The sequence below is a fragment of the Ailuropoda melanoleuca genome, chromosome 20, assembly GCF_002007445.2.
Source record: "Ailuropoda melanoleuca isolate Jingjing chromosome 20, ASM200744v2, whole genome shotgun sequence".
NCBI classification, from domain to species: Eukaryota; Metazoa; Chordata; class Mammalia; order Carnivora; family Ursidae; genus Ailuropoda; species Ailuropoda melanoleuca.
The window spans coordinates 27,177,863-27,198,025 of record NC_048237.1 but is presented as its reverse complement, the minus strand read 5'-3'; the positions used below and the strand labels follow the sequence as shown (position 1 = coordinate 27,198,025).

General features: G+C 41.5%; 1 long non-coding RNA gene across 1 annotated transcript; it reads left to right on the top strand.

The window, feature by feature from the left end:
- The first annotated feature begins 666 nt into the window (after positions 1-666).
- LOC117797222 lies at positions 667-19,640 on the top strand. Its single transcript, XR_004622139.1, has 3 exons — positions 667-3,383; positions 16,352-16,461; positions 18,600-19,640. It is a non-coding gene; the product is annotated as an uncharacterized LOC117797222 (long non-coding RNA).
- Positions 19,641-20,163: the final 523 nt, after the last annotated feature.

Here is a 20,163-nt window from a genome sequence, read left to right as displayed (position 1 = left end):
GATGTGTTTTCTCTCCTTATAAAAGAGAGATATTAAATCAATTAAGCTTATTTGATATGTTAAATTACATGGGAAACATGGTCAAATAAGAAGTGATGCTAAACTTTCCTTAGAGTATATTTGTATGAAATCCCTAAAAATCTGATATGTCTTGATATAATTTTATCAGTCATAATTTTATTTTTTATTTTTAATAATATTTTTTGTTATATTAGTCTCAGTCATAATTTTAAAATGTGTGTCACACTAGTGATGTACTAAATGTTGGCTAATTGAATTTTTAAAAAAAAATTTTTTTTTAAAGATTTTTATTTTATTCATTTGACAGAGACAGCCAGCGAGAGAGGGAACACAAGCAGGGGGAGTGGGAGAGGAAGAAGCAGGCTCCCAGTGGAGGAGCCTGATGTGGGGCTCGATCCCATAACGCCGGGATCACGCCCTGAGCCGAAGGCAGACGCTTAACGACTGAGCCACGCAGGGGCCCCAAAAAAGAATTTTTTTTAATAAGTTTAAAAAAATATATAACATGTATGTCACAGAAATAACCAGATTTCCCTGCTAGCAGCATTATAAAGAACTCTTATCAGATCTTTAACCATGGCATTTTAAAGCCTTTTTTCACTTACAGACATTTATTGTTTTACTCTGACACTTTTGCAAAGGTGTTCCTGCAAAAGTGCATTATTTTCAAGGAGATTCATGGAAAAGACACTGATTGACAAGTACAGATTCCTGATAGCTAAGATCAATTTGCCTTCACGTGGGAGGGGCAGCAAGGGACCTTTCAAGTGCTTCTCCAGGGCTACCTGTACAATCCCACAATATATCCTGGGATATTAGCTGGAGATCTGCCCCTGTTTTCCTTCTCCAAGTAGGCTGCAGGACACTCTGCAAGCTTTGCTGGAACATCTGTAAGAGAGAGGATGGGAGGTAAACCGACATAAAATTCAAAGCTCAGGCACAGCTGAGGTTTTCGGGAGTCATTTGGTCAGGTGAGTCGTGCATTGTCCCAGAGGCTGTGATTGATAAGGTGCAAGCCTATCCAACCCCTAAGGACATGAAAAAGCTACATACCTCTGTAGGGATTTGGGGGTTTGGGAAGATTTTTATTCCCCACCTGGCACAGTGCCTCCATTCCTTATATTTCCTGATGAAGAGAGGGCATGTGTGGGACTGGGTATCAGAGCAACAAGCCAGTTCTAGAAAGGCAAAAGTACTAGTGAGGCAGATTAAAGCTGTGGGCATCTCCCACACAGGGCTACCATTTGAGTGAGATGTGTCTGTGACTCCGGAAGGTATGGGTTGGGCACTGTGGCAGAGACAACAGAAGAAAAGAATATCCTCAGAATTTTGGCCCCAGCTCTGGAAGGGGCTGGAAACCCAATATACCTCCATAGAGCAACAGCTCCTGCCAGTGGACACAGTGTTCCTCCAGGTAGAGCCTGTCATAGAGGAACATTTTATTGTGGCAAGAACCTCCCGTCTTGCCTAGGGGTGGGTTGAGAACATATCCCATTGACCCAGCTCTGCCATGGGTTGAACTCCAGTCTCCACTAGGATCGTATTGATTTCCTGCAGGCCAGAACTGTTGAAACACACTATACCTAGAATGGAACATGCACCATTAAAAGGGGGAAGAAGGGAGGGATTCCAGTCCTATCCCCAGTCTGTCTCCTCCCGCCTGGCAATGCTGCCTCCCCTGGTGAAAATGTATAGTATGTAAAACCAGGTCACATTCCCAAAGCTGCCAACCTACCTCTCCTCGAGGCCAGTGGGCATGTTCTGTTTTCCACTGTTACGCTCATTTAGCCAACATCTTTGTCCCCTCCATTGGCCTGGGGACATTATAATATATAGAGAAGCCCTTGCTACATTTACTCAGCAAGGCTTAATTGATAGCCAACAAACCTTGTCCTTACTGAATACTGAAATTTCTCATATGAGAAAAGCTATCCTCCATAATAGAATGGCCTTGGATATTATTATTGCCTCACAAAGGAACACCTGTGTCATTACCCAGAGCGTTGTGTGTTCATACCTGATGAATCTGCCAATGTATCATCTCTGTTAAATCACATGAGGACACAAGTGGACACCCCCAGTCTAGGGGACTTAGTAAATCAATAGTTGGAATCCCGAGGCTCTTGGCTCTTGTGACTTATTTTGGGAATCAATTTAGTCTGTTTTCTCTTGCATGTGCCCATATTGTTGCTGTGCTGCCTACTGCCAGTACAGCCAGATAGCCACCCAACAAGCTACCTCCATGCTAGTGAAACCCCTTGCACACCACTCAGGGCACACTTGGAAGAGGTGGGTGTGTAGGATTGTAGGAGCCAGCCAACAAGGGGTGGAGTATTGGAGGAGAACATCAAGACTGCCAGTTGACCCTCAAGCTGGACCCAAGCAACTGGAGACTACTTCTTCCCTCCCCTGTCCTTGAATATACGCTCTGCCTACCATTCCCACAGTGAAGGTTGTTCCAAGGGCAGAGCCTCGAGAGAGCAATTTGTTGTTGAGGCCATCTGGACTGAATACATGATTGATCCCAGTTAAGGCCTCTACATGAACTTTTGGGATTTGACAAGCAGGTATAAAGATCGACTCATCTTGCAGCTGCCCAAGACAAGCCCTGTGAGTTCTCTGCTTATGAAACCTGCCACCTACCAGACCTACCAGTCTGGAGCAGTCCGCCTCTTCTTTCGTCCCTCCTTGTCTTCTATGTCCAGGGACAGTTTGCAAACCAACATTCATTGCATTCAATTAACCAAATATTATCTAGAGTTAGCATCATAGTGGATATTGTATGAGAATCAAAGCATTTAATTAGTTATACATTTATCACTCAGTGAATATTTATTGAGAGACACCTGATAGATGCTGGAGATACACTGGAAAGAAATTAGACACAAAGTTTTCAGTCTGGCAAGGTTGGCAGACATCAGTGTTAAAGTGCTATGAAACAAAGAAGAGGTGACTAATTTACTCAACACACATTTCTTGACTACCTCTTGCGTTGTGTAAAGCGTGGAAATTACATAAACTGGGAAGTGGGTTAGCAGGGGCTGCCCGTAAGAGGAATTAAGCACTAGCTAAAATGTAGGGGCTTTCTGAAGTTGTAAGTAAACCAGTTGTGTCTCTGGTGCATGAGTCAAGGATCATGAAGGAGGAAGTGGAAGAAATTCCCTCCTGTCTTCCTACTGCCTGCCGTCATTAGAGCCACTCATCGCGTGGACTGCCATTTCAAGGGGGACAGCTGGAGCAGCTATGGGAACCACCTCAGGCTGGCAGGTGGAGAGGTCAGCAGAAGGGCTGCAGTGGCAGTGGAGGGAAAAAAGGCAGAGAGAGAAATTCCCCGGACCAGGGGAGGCTCTGAACAAGCCCAGGTAAGGGATAAGTGTACATGTCTATGAAGTGACCTCTGTGAAGTAAAGAGCCATGCTTCTCCCACGTGCTCTGAAAGTGGGAGTTCTGATATTCTTTCCAACTTTGCTCTAAGTCTTAAATCACATTGAGAGCCATACCTTCTGTCCTTTCAAACAACCATTCATTCAACCGTCCATCAAATCAACCAGCCAAAAACTCACATTTCTCACACTGACTGGCCTTTCACGTGGAGCTCTTCCTCTATTTTTTTCTCCTTTCTGGATGGTTTTCAACCTTGGATGCACATTCGAGTTATCTGGGGAGTATTAAAAATACTGATGCTTGATTTCCACCCCCTCAGAGACTCTGATTTAAACGGTCTGAAGTCTGGGGGGCCTGGGTGGCTCAAAATCTTAAGCGTCTACCTTTGGCTCAGGACGTGATCCCAGCGTTCTGGGATCGAGCCCCACATCAGGCTCCTCTGCTAGGAGCCTGCTTCTTCCTTTCCCACTCCCCCTGCTTGTGTTCCCTCTCTCGCTGTCTGTCTGTCAAATAAATAAATAAAATCTTTAAAATAAATAAATAAATAAATAAACGGTCTGAAGTTTGGCCTGAGCATCATAATTTTTTAAAAGCTCCCCAGGTAATTCTGATGTACTAACAAGCTTGATGCTCATTAGTCTGAAAAATAAGCATGTTCAATGCACCATCTAATTCACTAGAGGAAAGAGAACACTGCTAATCATGGTCCTCTGTTTGTTTTGTCAGCAAAACTAGCACAAGCTTAAATTAGAATTACATAGTCTTAAATAGACGTTAGCTTTAGAACTGTTGAAAATAGTTTCCAGGTAAACTAATAGTAAATTAATAAAGAAAGCAAAGAGGCGGCAGCCCAGACAGGAGTCCTGGGAAGCCTATGGCTGCAAAGGGCAGCTGGTACATGGGTGTACAGACAGTCTTCTGCAGTACTAAGGACACGCTCCCGGGGTCCCTATCCCAAGACTCCAGAAGAACTAGCTGCACTGCCACAAAAGTATAATATGTGGATGGAAAACTAGAAGCAGTACCTGGTTGATGGCGTGGAGTGTGGTGATTACCAGAACCTCCCTGAGCCTCGCAGCAGGCGAGTGGCCCATGGTATGACTCGGTTTACCCACACCTGAGGTTGAGCTGGGTTGAACTGACGTACTGGGATCTAGACACACAATCAGGAACCTTGAGGCCACACACCCCCACCCCCACTGTTTTGGAATCTAATGTGTAAGCAGCTCCTTGGCTTCCTGACCTTCATGCCAGTTCATGTTTTGGGTAGGGGAGAATTACCCCATCTACCAGCCTGTGGAGCCAAAGCTGTATCCTCGTGCTCATCTGTATCTGGAACTCAGAGGCTGATCCCACCAAAGAGCCTGTGGTTTGCTGTGAGATTTGAGGAGGCTTTATGGGCTTCGTGTTCCCCAACTCCCTCGTGGCTAGAGATTTAACCTTAATGAAGTCCCTAACAAAACTTTGTCCTGGGGCGCCTCAGTGGCTCAGTAAGTTGAGCGTCAGACTCTTGATGTCGCCTCAGGTCATGATTTCGGGGTCATGGGATCAAGCCCCACGTTGGGCTCCACACTGACGTGGAGTCTGGTTGAGATTCTTTCTTTCCCTCTGCTTCCTCCCCTCCCCCTGCTCGCATGCTAGCCAAATAAATAAATAAATAAATAAATAAATAAATAAATAAAAAAAATCTTAAAAAATGTATGGGAAAAAAAAACAAACAATGTCCTTCCCCTTTCCTACTTCCTCTCCACCAGATTCCCTCCCAAGCTTTCCAGGTTGCTTAGTGCCCGAAGATGACAATCTGAGAATTGCTGTGTTATGAATGACCATTGGCTCACCTATCTTTAGAAAACAAGAATGTAAGTGGCAGTGGTTTGGGATCTGTGTTGTCAGTTTGGAGGGCAGCAGTCATGGGCAGGCTTGGGGAGAGCCTTGTTCCTTGCCCTCAGTCCTAGGGCCAGGCAACCTGGAAACCCATTTGCAAATTTTAATTTTATTTATGTGTGTAGAGATTAAAAAGAAAGTGCTGGGGCGCCTGGGTGGCACAGCGGTTAAGCGTCTGCCTTCAGCTCAGGGCGTGATCCCGGCGTTATGGGATTGAGCCCCACATCAGGCTCCTCTGCTATGAGCCTGCTTCTTCCTCTCCCACTCCCCCTGCTTGTGTTCCCTCTCTCGCTGGCTGTCTATCTCTGTGGAATGAATGAATGAATCAATCAATCAATCAATCAATCTTTTAAAAAAAGTGCTATACTTCTTTGCCATGGATTTCTTTCTTTCACAAACGTAGGCAAGTGAAACATGTTACTCCTGTATTATATCAGGAATAATATCTATGAGTAATAAATGAAAATTTATGAAAACTTCTCATGGAAAGTTCAGTTATCTTGGAAGAAACAGTAAAAATGACACATCTTCAAAGTGGCAGAAAAAATATCTGTGTTCCCAGGAAAGACATCATCTGCTCCTTATAATGAACACTTACCAACACAACACCCAGAGGCCGTAGGGTTTCTCTAAAAATTTTATTTCAGTGGAATGTCAGAAAAGAATGTCTTATTTTCTTGAGAAAAAAATAACAATAGGCTTTTTTTTCTGTGTGGAAGATTTTTCATCTTTTCCCCCCCTGGTTTTTAAATTCTGTCTTTTACATACTCTATCTGAATTTTGTAAATTAGACTTCTTTTTTTTTTTTAAAGATTTTATTTATTTATTTGACAGAGAGAGACAGCCAGTGAGAGAGGGAACACAAGCAGTGGGAGTGGGAGAGGAAGGAGCAGGCTTCGTGGAGGAGCCTGATGTGGGGCTCGATCCCATAATGCCGGGATCACGCCCTGAGCCGAAGGCAGACGTTTAACGACTGAGCCACCCAGGCGCCCCTGTAAATTAGGCTTCTGTCCCTCCCCCAATAGCAGAAATAAGTCCTTTCTTTGTGGAGGTGTTTTTTTTTTCTCTTCCTTTGAGAATCTGCTCTCAACACAGGATGTGGGTAAGAATAGCAAACCCCTGAAAAAGTGAGTTGAAATATTTTTAATTTCCCCCTAACTTAATCAAAGACTAGCAGTTAGACACAAGTTAAAATTTTCTTTTCCTCCAAATGGTTAACTTCACCTCTGGTAATTCACCTGGGATATTTTGCTTGCTTGAGAAGTGGAAGAATAATCACACATACACACACACAAACACACGCACCTGCACGCACATGCACGCACGCACGCCTGCATACACACACACAGCAGGCTTCTGGAATAGGGTCCAAGAGTTTGCAGTTCTAATAAGCTCCCAGGTGATACAGACCCCTCTGCTCTGTGGCACAGAAGAATGCTTCTCCCTGACCTCCTCTTCCTACGTCCTCACCATCACAGAATTTTAGAATAGTAAGGGATCTTGAGCATCTTCTCTGGTTAGCCCTGAAATATTGGTCTATGGAGTGCCCACATTGGAATCACCCGGGGAGCTTTAAAAACCTAGATTTCCAGAGGTTCTGATTCTGTAAGTCTGTGTGAGGCCCTGGGTATCTGTATTCTTTCAACGCTTCCCAGGTCAATTTGAAGAGCAAAAAGACTTTGACCCTTTAACCACCTCTTTATTTTACAAATAAGGAAACAGGCTGTGAGTGGTTATGTGACCTGTCTGACAAGACCTGGTCAGTGACAGCATCAGGACTCAAACTCAGACCTTTTTCAGCCCATCAACCTGCTATTTCCTCTTCTGCTGCCCAGGGCAGTTGCGTCTGCTAAGAAAGGAAAGCAATTTCCCAACCCTGAGCAGATGACTCTTAAGGATAAAATCAAAGTCAGGTCCAGGGCTGTTTAATGGAGCGCTGTATCACCAAAACACTTTCCCGTGCTGAAAGCAGTCCCAGAGAGGTCGAATGTGCATTTCTTTCTACCCTACTCTGAAAGGAAGTTGCATGGAGAAGTGCACTATACGAATGTTTCCCATGATATTCTCCGGGGAATGATCTCATTGTTTAAAAAGTCCTTGTCTCTGGATGTTTTTCTGACATATAATCAACAGTCCTAAAGTTGACGTGTTGCAACCCATTTTTTTCCTTAGACCTTGAAGATTTCGTGTTTATTTTCATCTCATGTGCCATATTTCTGGCATTGGGTTGCCTTTACCTGGTCTCTGATTTTAGGTGAAACCCAAAAGCGTGGCACAGAGCCTGCACCTTCTCCTTCCTTACTGAGCTGTGCCAGTTCAGAGGATGGAACTGTGCTTTGGGTTTTTCCTGCAGTCTGGGTAATTCCTGCTTCACCGTTTTTGTTTTTTTCTCTTTAGGAAGAGGAAAATCTCCATGAATGCTAATGAGAAGTATATGTTGGTCTTGTCCCCCATAAACAAACCTGTTGTCAGGTTGAGGGAGGCACCATGGCTTTGGGAGGGCTTTCTCTGCAGTATCTTCACCTTGAAGCCAGACCTTCTCTTCTTCACATAGGGTGAGGCATCTCAGCCGAGGGCTTGTCCTCCTTGATCCTGAAGTCATACCGCGGTGCTTTGGCAATCGGAGACACCAGCCTATGGTCACCCCCAGGAGTTTCCTGGTAAACAGGATCTCTTGTGACCCACACTTGGGTATCTGTGCTAGAGACAAATCTATTCTCATCCTATGAATGCCACCTCTTGTGAAAGGATAAACACAGGAAGAGCCTTCTTCAGAGTGGATTTTCTTTCTAAGCAGCTTATAAGCAAGTGGTTTAAGATTCGTTCTCTTTTAAGGACACGACAAACATTTCTGTGGCACTGGGTTTCAGCAGGTGCTTTCATGACACTGTGGACTGAGCCCTGTGAGTGAGGTAGATGGTGGAGCACGAGGTTTAATTCCCCTCCACAAACACGGGTGTGCTGGAGCTTGAGGCTTCACGGCCTTATAATGTGTATAATGTCACCCCAACCGTTTGAATGAGAGGAGATACGTAGAAGCAGTGGGTGAGCTGTAAACCTTGAGACAAATGTAAGGCAATGCTATTACCACATGTTATGTGTCATCTTTGGTCTTTTCCCTGGTAGACTTTTATAAGCTTATAAAATATACCTGAAAGCTGGTATAATTCTCCACTGACACTAATTCCTGTGGGAGCAGAGTTTCCTGGGATTCCCAGCTGCTGCTCTCTGACATCCTTCACAGCGTCAACACCAGGCCATGTTTTCCAGGGACTGCTCCCAGCCGATGGCTAAGTGTGTCAGGGAGTCTAGGACATGGGAAACACAGACTCCCCAGAAGGATGACCTTGGGTGGACTTCTCATAAATCTTGCTGAAAATTCCCTAGAAACTGTTCTGGAGCTTAACCTCCTCCCTTTCCCCTCCTTGCCTCTTTCAAAGGAGCTGGAACTCACTGTAATCCAGTTGTTTTCCCTGCCCTCTCCAACTCTCTCATTTTTCTCCACCAGGATTGCCCGTCTTCATTTCTTGAGAAACCTCTTGCCTGTCTTCATCTTGTCTTAGCGTCTACTTCTTAGATGCGGACGAACATTGACCATGCATTCAACTTCCAGTGAATGTCCATGGGACATAGAGCTGTTGGCAGTGACAGTCCCCCCCAGACCCTGGGAGCTCCCTTGCATGTGCTTCCTGGACAGGACAGTTGTCTGGTTCTACTCAGTTCTGCACTTGGCCCGGCGCTCACAGGGATGGAGGCCTCGTGCCCATTCCAGGCTGGGACCCACTGTCTAAACTGCCCCTCAGCCTTTCCCTGGGGCCACCGCTTCCCTCTTTACTCCTTCATTCACAAAACCCCCCATTTGGTCTTTTTTCCACACCCAGTCATCCTTAATATTCTTCAATGAGAATGAACTAGGTTGCAATGGAGTTAAAAACAATGTAAGTGACTTAAAATAACAAAGGTTTATTTTTCTTTTGTCCTGCAAGTCTGACAAGGGCAGGTGGGAGGGTTGTGCCCATCATAGTGATGTGGGAACACGGCCGAGGCTGCTCATGTGCCACCCAGATGACCAAGGAAGAGAAGGGCAGACTGGAGCCTGAGTGCCTGCAGTAAAAGGCCTCCTTCCTGAAGCAACCCGTTGTCCTGTTCCCATTTCATTGGCCCAGGCGAGTGCCTTGGCCATGCCTAATTCCATAGCACAGGGAAGTAAATGCGAGCAGATGCCTCAGGTGACGCTGCTGTCCCTTAGGAACGGTGGGTCTGAAGGAGCCCCAGTTCTTCACACAGAAGCTGTGGTGCTTGTCCCCAAAAGCTTGGGACAGTTAAGTCCCCCTGAAGTGCAGAGAACAATAATTCTCATCCTCCTGAGGATGAGCCCAGAGATATTTAACATGGCAAAAGAAGAAAAGTTGAGTTTTTCACACCCTGCGCCAGTCCTGAGTGCTACCAATATTCATCTTGGTTAGGAGGACACAGCCAGCAAGGGGCTGGGTTTTGTATGAAGGAGTGTTCATGTGACCGAAATATCACACCCCACATCCATATGGCAGTATGCCAGCTCCTCGTCCAGCCATGACTGGGACTCTGCAGCTGCTCCCAGGGCTCCTGGAGGAGGAACAGGGATCTGGGCAGGAGAACTGTGATGCCTCACCACTGTGGTGGGGTAGCTCTTCACACAGGCGGGGCTCCGCTCTGCAGGGACCGCACACCTAGGATTCTGGACCTGACAACACTTCAAAAGGAATGATGAAGAAGTCCCATGATGAAAATGGCCTGGGGAGAACTGAAACACCATCTTTCTTAATCCCTTTGTGGGCTGCTCTTTCAGGATTGGATGTGGAAGGATTCTCTTCTCTGGCCTCAGCTAAATGACTGTCTATATAGTTTGTCTGTTTGGCTCATGCTTTTCCTCTGGTGTAGGAAGGTTTTTAAGTGCTTTGGATTTAAAATGCCTTATACAATGTGAATTGAATTTCAGTTTTATCCGGTGAGTTGAGTAAAGGTTATTGCCTCATGGTTCCGGAGCAGGCCAATTCAATAGAAAAATTAAGTCCAACAATTTTTTCATATTGTGTGAAACAGCAACCTACAAATGAATGACAATATCCATTTTCCCAGTGGCCACACAAACTCAATTTACAGAAAATGAAAATACATAAAATATGCATAAAGTTAAAAACAAGAGTCTTTCTTTTTAAGGAATAGTGCAGAATAATAGAAATTTAAGGTTTGAGGATACATTAGCAAAGGAGTTAAGCATCAGTTAGAGAAGTTTTAAACAAATTAGCTTGAAACAGTATAATATAATTCTATTTGCCTCAAAAGAAGACTTTAGGTCTCAGAGTTCACTTTCTCTGCAGTGCAGCCTCCTGGTCCCTTTCAGTTTAAAAAAAATCATCCATCCTTTCTGATGGCTGAGTAACATTCCAATGTATATATGAACCACATCTTCTTTATCCATTCATCTGTTGAAGGACATCTTTGCTCCTTCCACAGTTTGGCTATTGTTGACATTGCTGCAATGAACATTGGGGTGCAGGTGCCCCTTCTTTTCACTTCATCTATATCTTTGGGGTAAATACCTAGTAGTGCAATTGCTGGGTCATAGGGTAGCTCTATTTTTAACATCTTGAGGAACCTCCATACTGTTTTCCAGAGTAACTATACCAGCTTGCATCCCAACAGTGTAAAAAGGTTCCCCTTTCTCCACATCCTTGCCAACATTTGTTGTTTCCTGCCTTGTTAATTTTTGCCATTCTAACTGGTGTGCGGTGGTATCTCACTGTGGTTTTGATTTGTATTTTCTTGATGGCTAGTGATGTTGCACATTTCTTTCATGTGTCTGTTAGCCATTTGTATGTTGTCTTTGGAGAAGTGTCTGTTCATGTCTTCTGCCCATTTCTTGACTGGATTATTTGTTTATTGGGTGTTGAGTTTGATAAGTTCTTTATAGATCTTGGATACCAACCCTTTATCTGTAATGTCCTTTGCAAATATCTTCTCCCATTCTATGGGTTGCCTCTTAGTTTTTTTGACTGTTTCCTTTGCTGTATAGAAGCTTTTTATCTTGATGAAGTCCCAAAAGTTCATTTTTGCTTTTGTTTCCCTTGTCTTTAGAGACATGTCTTGAAAGAAGTTGCTGTGGCCAATGTCAAAGAGGTTACTGCCTATGTTCTCCTCTAGGATTTTGATGGTTTCACTCATATGTGGAACATAAGGAATAGCACAGAGGGCCACAGAGAAAGGGAGGGAAAACTGAATGAGAAGAAATCAGAGAGGGAGACTCTGGATTCTGGGAAACAAACTGAGGGTTACAGAAAGGAGGGGAGTGGGGGGATGGGGTAACCGGGTGATGGGTATTAAGGAGGGCATGTGTAGTGATGAGCACTGGGTGTTATATGCAACTAGTGATTCATTGAACACTACATCAAAAACTAATGATGTACTATATGTTGTCTAACTGAACATAATAGTAAAATATAATAATAAAAAATAAAAAAAATTTAAGAATCATTCAAAAAATATTATTCACAGTCATGAGCCAGGCACCATTCGAGGCAAGGGGGATGCAGCCATGAGACCTATCCAGTATTTCAGCATAACTGGCTAGATGTATCTCTCTAAAATGGGCTGTCACTGTTCATGGAACAATTGTCCCAAATGTTCTATATTGTTCTGTGAAGCCAGAACCCAATTAGACTTCTGTGCATGGCACAGAGCAGCCATTTCTCTGGGTGCTATTTTACATGAATTCTTGCCACGTTTTGTTATGGGATGATGAATTCTTAACAGTCTTTATTCAACCAGGAATTATAAGGACAAGGCCCATATTTGCCTAAGGAGGAACAGACAGGACTGATTTCCGTCCGTCTACAGTCTGTAGGTAGGAAAGATTAGGAAAGCCTGTCTCAAGAGGTATTTTTAGAAGAACATTAGATTACCAGATAATGTAGTGTTTTATGGACCAGAGGGCCTTCTTGTTCCTCCTTAGTGTAGCGTACTCGTGTCTGTTCGAGGATCAGAATTAGAGGGAGATGCCTGGCTTCAACATTATTGAAAATACCCATCTTTAAATTAGTACAGAACAAAATATCTATTATTAATTTCTAACATAGGCTCTTAATTGCAAAATAAGTGAAATTTCCCCAGAGTTTTCTCAGAGATTAATTTCTACAGTATTGGATGTGATTATTAATTCTCCAAGAGAGGATCAGGGTATGTAGAAGGCATTTTCTCAGTCATGTTTGTCTCAAGGTGGGGCTTTGGTGACACTATTATTAATCATGGGATTTAATCTGCCAAAATAAAATGTCAGCCATCAAGCACAGACAATATATGATAATAATAGCTACAATTTGTTGAACACTTACTATATAGTTCTATTCTAGGTACTTTATAGGGCTTATCCTGTTTAACTTACCATCCAATATATTGTGCAATTGAGACCAGGCGGAAGATCTTGCCAGATACCCCAGACTTCTTCTTACCTCTCACTGGACAGAATGCATCACATATTCCCCTCACAGACCTATTACTGTCAAAGGTAAACAAATAGAATTGTCATAGCTGGCTTAGACTAATTATGATTCATCCTTTGGGACTGGAATCATTGCCTCCTATGATAGGCAGAATAATAACCTCCCTGGAGCCTGTGACCATGTTACCTTGTCTAGAAAAGGGAACTTTGAAAATGTGATTATGTTAAAGATCTTGAGATGAGGAGATTATCCTCAATTATCAGGTGGGCCCAGTGTAATCACAAGGGTCTTTATAAGAGGGAAACAAGGAGGTCAAAATCATAGAAGGAAATAGTGGAAGCAGAGGTTGGAATGAAGCAGGGCCACAAACCAAGAAATGCAGATAGCTTCTAGAAACTAGAGAAAGCCAGGAAATTGACTTCCGCCTAGACTCTCCACTTTAGACTTCAGGCCTCCAGAATTATAAGAGAATACTTTTGTATTGTTTTAAGCCACTGAATATGTGATGGTTTGTTACAGTGGCAATAGGAAATTAATACAACTCTCAAATGAAATTGAAGATCCTATTATCAAGAGTGAAGAAAGAATAGGTGTGATCAGGTAACTATGAGTGTTTCCCACACTTCAGGAGAAGAATCTGAATCACTGTAAAACAGAGTCTAGTGAGTATTGGCTAAAGAAAAACCTAGTAGGTGCAACTTAGGGACTGATGGGTCTGGAGTCAGTGGTTGACAGCTCTGGTGTGTATAAGTCATCCGATCTGAGTGCAGTGTGACTGAGTTGTATTTGGGATCTAAGATTACTAGACCAAGATGCTTGCAGAGAGTCAGGGAGAATCATTCAGGACAGAAGAGCAAGCCAGCACCAAGGAGGGGAATTAAACCTCTGTAAGGAGCAGCCTGGAGTATGAGCTCTCTGCAGCCTGGATATTTGGAAAAGATAAAGCAAGGTTTTAGGACAATTTATGGGGATTTTATTTGCCAGGAAGATGCCATAGGCCTAGCTTTCTTCAAGGTGTCTGGTCCACCAATCTCAGGATGTAGCTCTTGTCCAAGATGGCTGTTGGTGGTCCAGCATCTCATCTGATTTTGGGAAAGCAGGATGAAGAAAGGGAAGAAGGGCAAAGCTTTCTTCATTTTTAAGGAGACATCCCAGAAGTTCCATATATCACTTCTTTCTGCTTTTTACTGGCCAGAACTTATTCACATGGCTAAATGTAACTAAAAAGGAGGCTGGGAAATGCTTTCTTTTAGCTGGATGGCAAGACACCCAATTGAAATTAGAGTTCTTGTAAAAATGTACAGTTAAAAAATAAATAAGTACTGAGGATGTGATGTACAACTTAATGGCTATAGTTAGCGCTGCTATGTGCTAAACTTGAAAGTTGTTAACAGAATAGGTCGTAAAGGTTCTCAACACAAAAACAAAGTTTTTTTGTAACTACATGTGGTGATATATGTTAATGAAACTTCTTGTGGTATTCATTTCACAATATATGTATACCAAGCCATTATGTTGTACACCTTAATCTCATACAGTGTGTATGTCAATTATGTCTCAAGAAAACTGAAAAAAAATAGAAGTCTTATGGGAAAAGAAGAGAATAGATACTGAGACAGAACTAAAGAGTGAATGTAGCACTCTATAATTGTGAAACTTCTATTTTTGACAGCGTGAACAGTTAAGCAAGAAATCTGTTTTTTATTTCCACAAATAGTGAGGTGCTTCCTATTTCCAAAGAAATCTATCCAGTGTTACCAATTAAATACATTAGACTAAGCGTAGACTTATTTCTGCTCTCTCCCCAAACTCCACTAGGATGACACTGAATGAATTTAAAGAGGAGAGTGAAGTACCTAACGGGAATCAGGGGGGTTAAGTGGAGGATTGCAAACTGTAGAGTGAGGTCTCTTCCTGTTCTCTTTCTCTTCCTGTCTGTGCAATAGTTGGCTGTTGTATTTGTTATCTCTTGTCTCCTCTATTTCCGCCTCCCCCCACCAGGTGGGAGATTGGAAGGTTTTCTGGAGAAAATGACTGGCTTGTGAAAATATATTAACTTGAAAATACTGTAATTTGGTCCTGTTTAAATTAAAAGAAAAGAAGAGGTTACAAGGTGTAGATATACGTAATGAGAAACATGGAATAAGAAGAACTTGGTTGAAACAAGTATTTTAGATTCAGAGTTATTTGCCTCATGTTAATGAGATACGGATAATTAAGGGATTCTTGTTTTTGATTCTATCAAGAAAATGAACAAAAAATTTGAACAAAAGGGGCAAAGTTCTCTCTAAGTTTATTTTTTAGTTTACACATGCTTGGGTCTTTAGAATATAATTATACTTCCTGTTACATATTTGCTTACTAAGGGCAGAGAGTATCCTTGATATTTAACTTCTAAATACAACAGCTATATAATGTATATACTATGTACACTGTAGAAAATTCTATTTGCTAGATAGAATTGTGTTTGTTCACTTAAGTTATAAACTTTATTCATCATGGGAAATTGAATTTTCTGACCTGTTTTCTTATAATGAAATCACTAATCATTACCATACTTGCCTTGTTACAGTTAACTTTACCAGTAATAGAAGCTACGTAAATTCCCTAGATAATTCCTCCTTGTAGTTGTGAAAGTGAAAAATAAAATGGAGTTTATAGAATACTTATTTCTAAAGCACAGCACAAAATCTCACTCTTCACAGACTCGAGTGCAAAGACCTACAAACATGACACCTGGTGATCTTCTCAGTAGCATTCCCCTAGTCACACCTCAGGGAAGCAGCCCCTCCCTGGACAAGCCCAGCCCATGCACATTCAGTTCACAATCACTTTTTTTTTTTTTTTACAATTAGTCTCTTTTTAATTGCCTCATTCTTTACTATAAATGGACATCTGTGGGACATTCAGATACTTAAGGAAATCCTCCAACATTCAAGGCAATAAATAAAATAATCAAGGAGAAACAGTTCAGAGGAAGTAGAGACAACACAGCAGAACAAGTGAGGGAAGATGTGCTATCCATAATAAAATGACTGAGATCGATCTAAAGGGGAAACATTGCAAAAAAAGAACTTTTTAGAAATGAAGAATAAGAGAGCAAAAAAAATTCAAAGGTTTGGAATTGAAAGTTGAGGACATCATCAACTTTAAAAGTGGAGCGAAGAAACTAAGTGGTAGACAATAGGAAAGAAAATGAAATTACAAATCAACCCAGGAAATCCAACATCAGTCTAATTGGTACTACAGCAAGAGAGAACAGAGAAAATGGAAGGGAAGAAACTGTCAGAGAATTGATTCAAGACAATTTTCCAGAACTGAAGGATGTAAAGTGCCCGCTAAACCCCAGCCACGTGGTTGAAAAAAGATCACCCCAGAGCATATCATTATGAAATTTAGAAGCTAAAAGCTAAGGCTTGATTAAAGTAGCTTTTGACTCTTTGACTTCAACGTTGGAATTAGGTGAAAGTGGAGCAATGATTTCAACATTCAGAGGGAAAAGGAATTTCATCCCCAAACTAAATTTTTCCCCTAATTTCCCTCTCTCATTTCTTTTGATTATCAAACTCCTCTGTTTTTTCTAGATATGTGATCGCTCAGCTAGAGCATTTCCGGCCTCCTATTGGAAGTCAATGGACGGATAATTAAGTTCTGGTCAATGGAATGTTAACAGAAATGACACATCCATTTCTGGGTAATGTCTTGCCTTCAACTGCCTCCTCACCCCTTCCCACACAACAGAACATGCATGGAGCTTCAACCATGAAGACCACATGCTAGGGCAGGAGTTATCATACCATGATCCATGGGCCAAATCTAGCCTACCACCTGTTTTTGTAAATAAAGTTTTATTGGAATAAAGCCACACCCATTCACTAATATATTATCTGTGACTGCCACCTTGAGAAGTTATGGCAGAGCATGTCTGTCCCACAAAGCTTAAAATACTTACTATCTGGGTCTTTACAGAAAAAGTTTTCTGTTTTCTGTTTTATGTGATTATGGAGCAACAAGAAAGGAGTGAGGTTCCCCGAGTGACCTGGTGGAAAGGAGACTCGTATTTGCCTGGACGGTCTGCCTACCCGTGGACTACTACCCGAGAGAGAAATAAACTTCTCTCTTATCTGAGTCACTACTTATCTAGGTCACCTTCTTATATCAGCTCGTTTAAATTTAATATGCTACAAAAACAGTATTTTAACAAATTTAATTTCCTATAACAAACATATAATGAGTAAATTTAATGTTTCTGTAACAAATAACTGAATATAGCTTAGCCACAAGATTAGGGTTATGTAAGACAACACTAATTACTTAAAAGTCAGGACTTAAAGGGAACTCTTGCAATCATGAGAGAGAAAATATGAAAACAACATACAGAGTATGGATGTATCTCACAATATGGGATCATGACCCCAATATGGTTTAATATTTATATTCATAATGTTTTCAAGGTAAAATTCTTCTAAATATGCTCCAGTGTTTACTCTTATTTAATAAGACAAAGGACTGGCTCAGTCTTGTCTCCTCAAACCAGCTGCCCCCAGGGTCTACTTTCTTGAAGTTCGCCAATAAACCCCTACTTGCCATTTATATCCTCTGGCTTCAGCTATCGCTCCTAGCCAAGGCTGAATTTTGAAATATGTGTCTTATAATTTTCCATTTCTAAAAGAGACAGAGGGTTTAATCCTAAAAGAAATCAGAGGTCAATTATGGGGGACTTAACAGGCTTGCCACAGGACAGAGTGAAAGGGAAAATGAACCAACTTTCTCTTCTGCAGGCCCTGACGTATCCTCACAGCTGTCCCCTATACGTCTGAGCTTTCATTTCACTTGATAAACTAAAGGACAAAAATTTGGGAATAACATTTTTTTAAAAACCCTAAAATTTACTCAGTAGAAATGAAAACATGTGCACATGAAAGACTGTATGTAAATATTTAGAGTACATTTGCTAATAATTGCCAAAAGCTAAAAGCAAGCCAAGTCTTTCAACTGACGAGCGGATAAACATTCTACTCAGCAGTAAGAGAGGGGTAAACTACTGCTCTGCAATAAGGAGGAACGATTACTGACACATGCAGCAACAGGGCTGAATATCAAATGCATTATGCTAATGAAGGAAGCCAGATTCCCAAAGTTATCCACAATGTAATTCCATTTATATTACATTCTGGAAAAGAAAATTATAGGGACCGAGGGAGGGAGGATTGACCATAAAGTGCAACACCAGAGAATTTTGGGGGGTGATAGAAGTGTTCGGAACCTGGAATCTGGGCATGGTTGTGTAACATTAGGCATTTGTCAAAACTCACAGAACTCTAAACTGAAAAGAATGAATTTGACTGTATGTAAATTAAAATGTAAATTTTTTTTAGAAAGAGAAAAACCCAAAACTAAATAAAGAATAAAATTAGAAACCTGTGAGAATACAACCTCTGAGACAGATGCTACATATGGGTATTACTTTCTTTTTTAAATTGTATTTTAAATTCTTTTACATTTTACTGTATTATTTTTATTATAAAATACAAATACATAAAACCACACAAAACTAACTCATGATTTAATGAATTGTCAGAAGATAAATATCCTTGTAACCAATAAGCAGGTCAAGACAGAACTTTCCAGCCACCAAGGACCCTCGTCTGATCACAAGCCCTCCCTCCCAGCATCCTGACTTTTGTAGTCGTCACTTCCCTGTCTTTATAGTTTTATCACTCAAGTGCATCCCTTTGTCACTACAACTTAAATGTGTTTATTTTTTTTAGTTTACTTTTTACAGACTTACAAGCTATAGATTCTCCTTCTGTACCCTTCTTTTCCTGACAGTTTATCCACTGAAGAAGCTTGGCCGTCTGACAGCTTTTCACAGTCTCGAGCTTGAGGACCACACGCTCACGGTGAAGTTTACCATCTCCCTCTGCCCCCTGTATTTCCTGCAAAGCAGCAGCTGGATCTAGAGGCTTGATCCCCCTCAGGTTCAACCCCTATAACAAGGCCACAGGAGGTACTTTGCTCTTTCATCAGGAGTCCCCCTAATTAAAGGTGGCAAATTGATTACCCCAAATTCGTAAAACTATGTATAAAATACATTTAAGTAATTAAACCTTTAAATGATATGTTTTGTAAATTTGTTCACACTTATATTTTTGAAATTTTAAGTCTTAAAATTGCCCCCAAACTTTTGGAACATCCTAAATATAATATTAAGATAAAATACCTCATGTGGTCCTAATGATTCTTGCAATTCAAATTCAGGCTTCTGGGTTTTTTACTAAATCTCTTCATTTTGTTCTATCTATATCTCCTCTTGTGTACACCCAAATTTTTGGCTCCCCAAGACACAAGAGATGATAGAATTACAGTATTAATGTTTGACTACTCTTAACCATAACCATATGTCTGCATAATAATAGGGACCGGGTAAAATACACACAATCTCGTGTAATCTGCCCTTTGATTTTTGAGACCTAACTAGTGAAATCAACAGTGTGCTGGTAAACTGTTTTAAGATTGTGGAAACAAATTGTTATCCAGCTCAATGTCTTTTTTAAAGATTTTATTTATGTATTTATTTTAGAGAGAGAGCATGAGCAGGGGTAGGGGCAGAGGGAAAGGGAAAGAATCTCAAGCAGACTCTGCACAGAGCATGGAACCCAAGGCAGGGGCCTATCTCATGACTCTGAAATCATGACCTGAATCGAAACCAGGAGCTGGATGCTTAACTGACTAAGCCATCCAGGAGCCCCCCCTCAATGTCTTTGATTCACCTTCATTTAAAATTAAAGGGGCACCTGGGTGGCTCAGTCAGTTAAGGGTCTGCCTTAACAGGTCATGATCTGCTCAGGTCATGATCTCAGGGTCCTGGGATCCAGCCCCATATCGGGCTCCCTGCTCAGTGGGGAGTCAGCTTCTCCCTCTCCCTTTGCCCCTCCCCTTCCACTCGTGCTCTGTCTCTCGCTTTCTCTCTCTCTCGCAAATAAATAAATAAAATCTTTTAAAAAAATTAAAGTTAAAATTAGAAGACAAATTGATTTTGAAACAGAAACTTGTAGGAAAACTTCTAAAAGCCAGATCTAAGTACTTTTGTAAACTGGAAGCGTTGAAAGCACTGGGTTAACACTTAGCCTTCAGTTAGATCATGAAATCAATAAGGAGGATGGTGAGTGACTATTTACAATATGATTTGACATAGAGTGTGAGTTAAATCTTAATTACTCTGCTTGTCCTAAATTTGCAGTTTCATCTATTTACTAAGACAGCAAAGAGCTTCCTTTAATACTGAAAGTTTGTGTTAATAGTTTTAAGGACAATTGAGAGACGAATGTTTGATAACAAATCTGCTGGAATATGTACTGTAGAGAACTGGGTTTGTTCATGTAAAGTTGTAAAC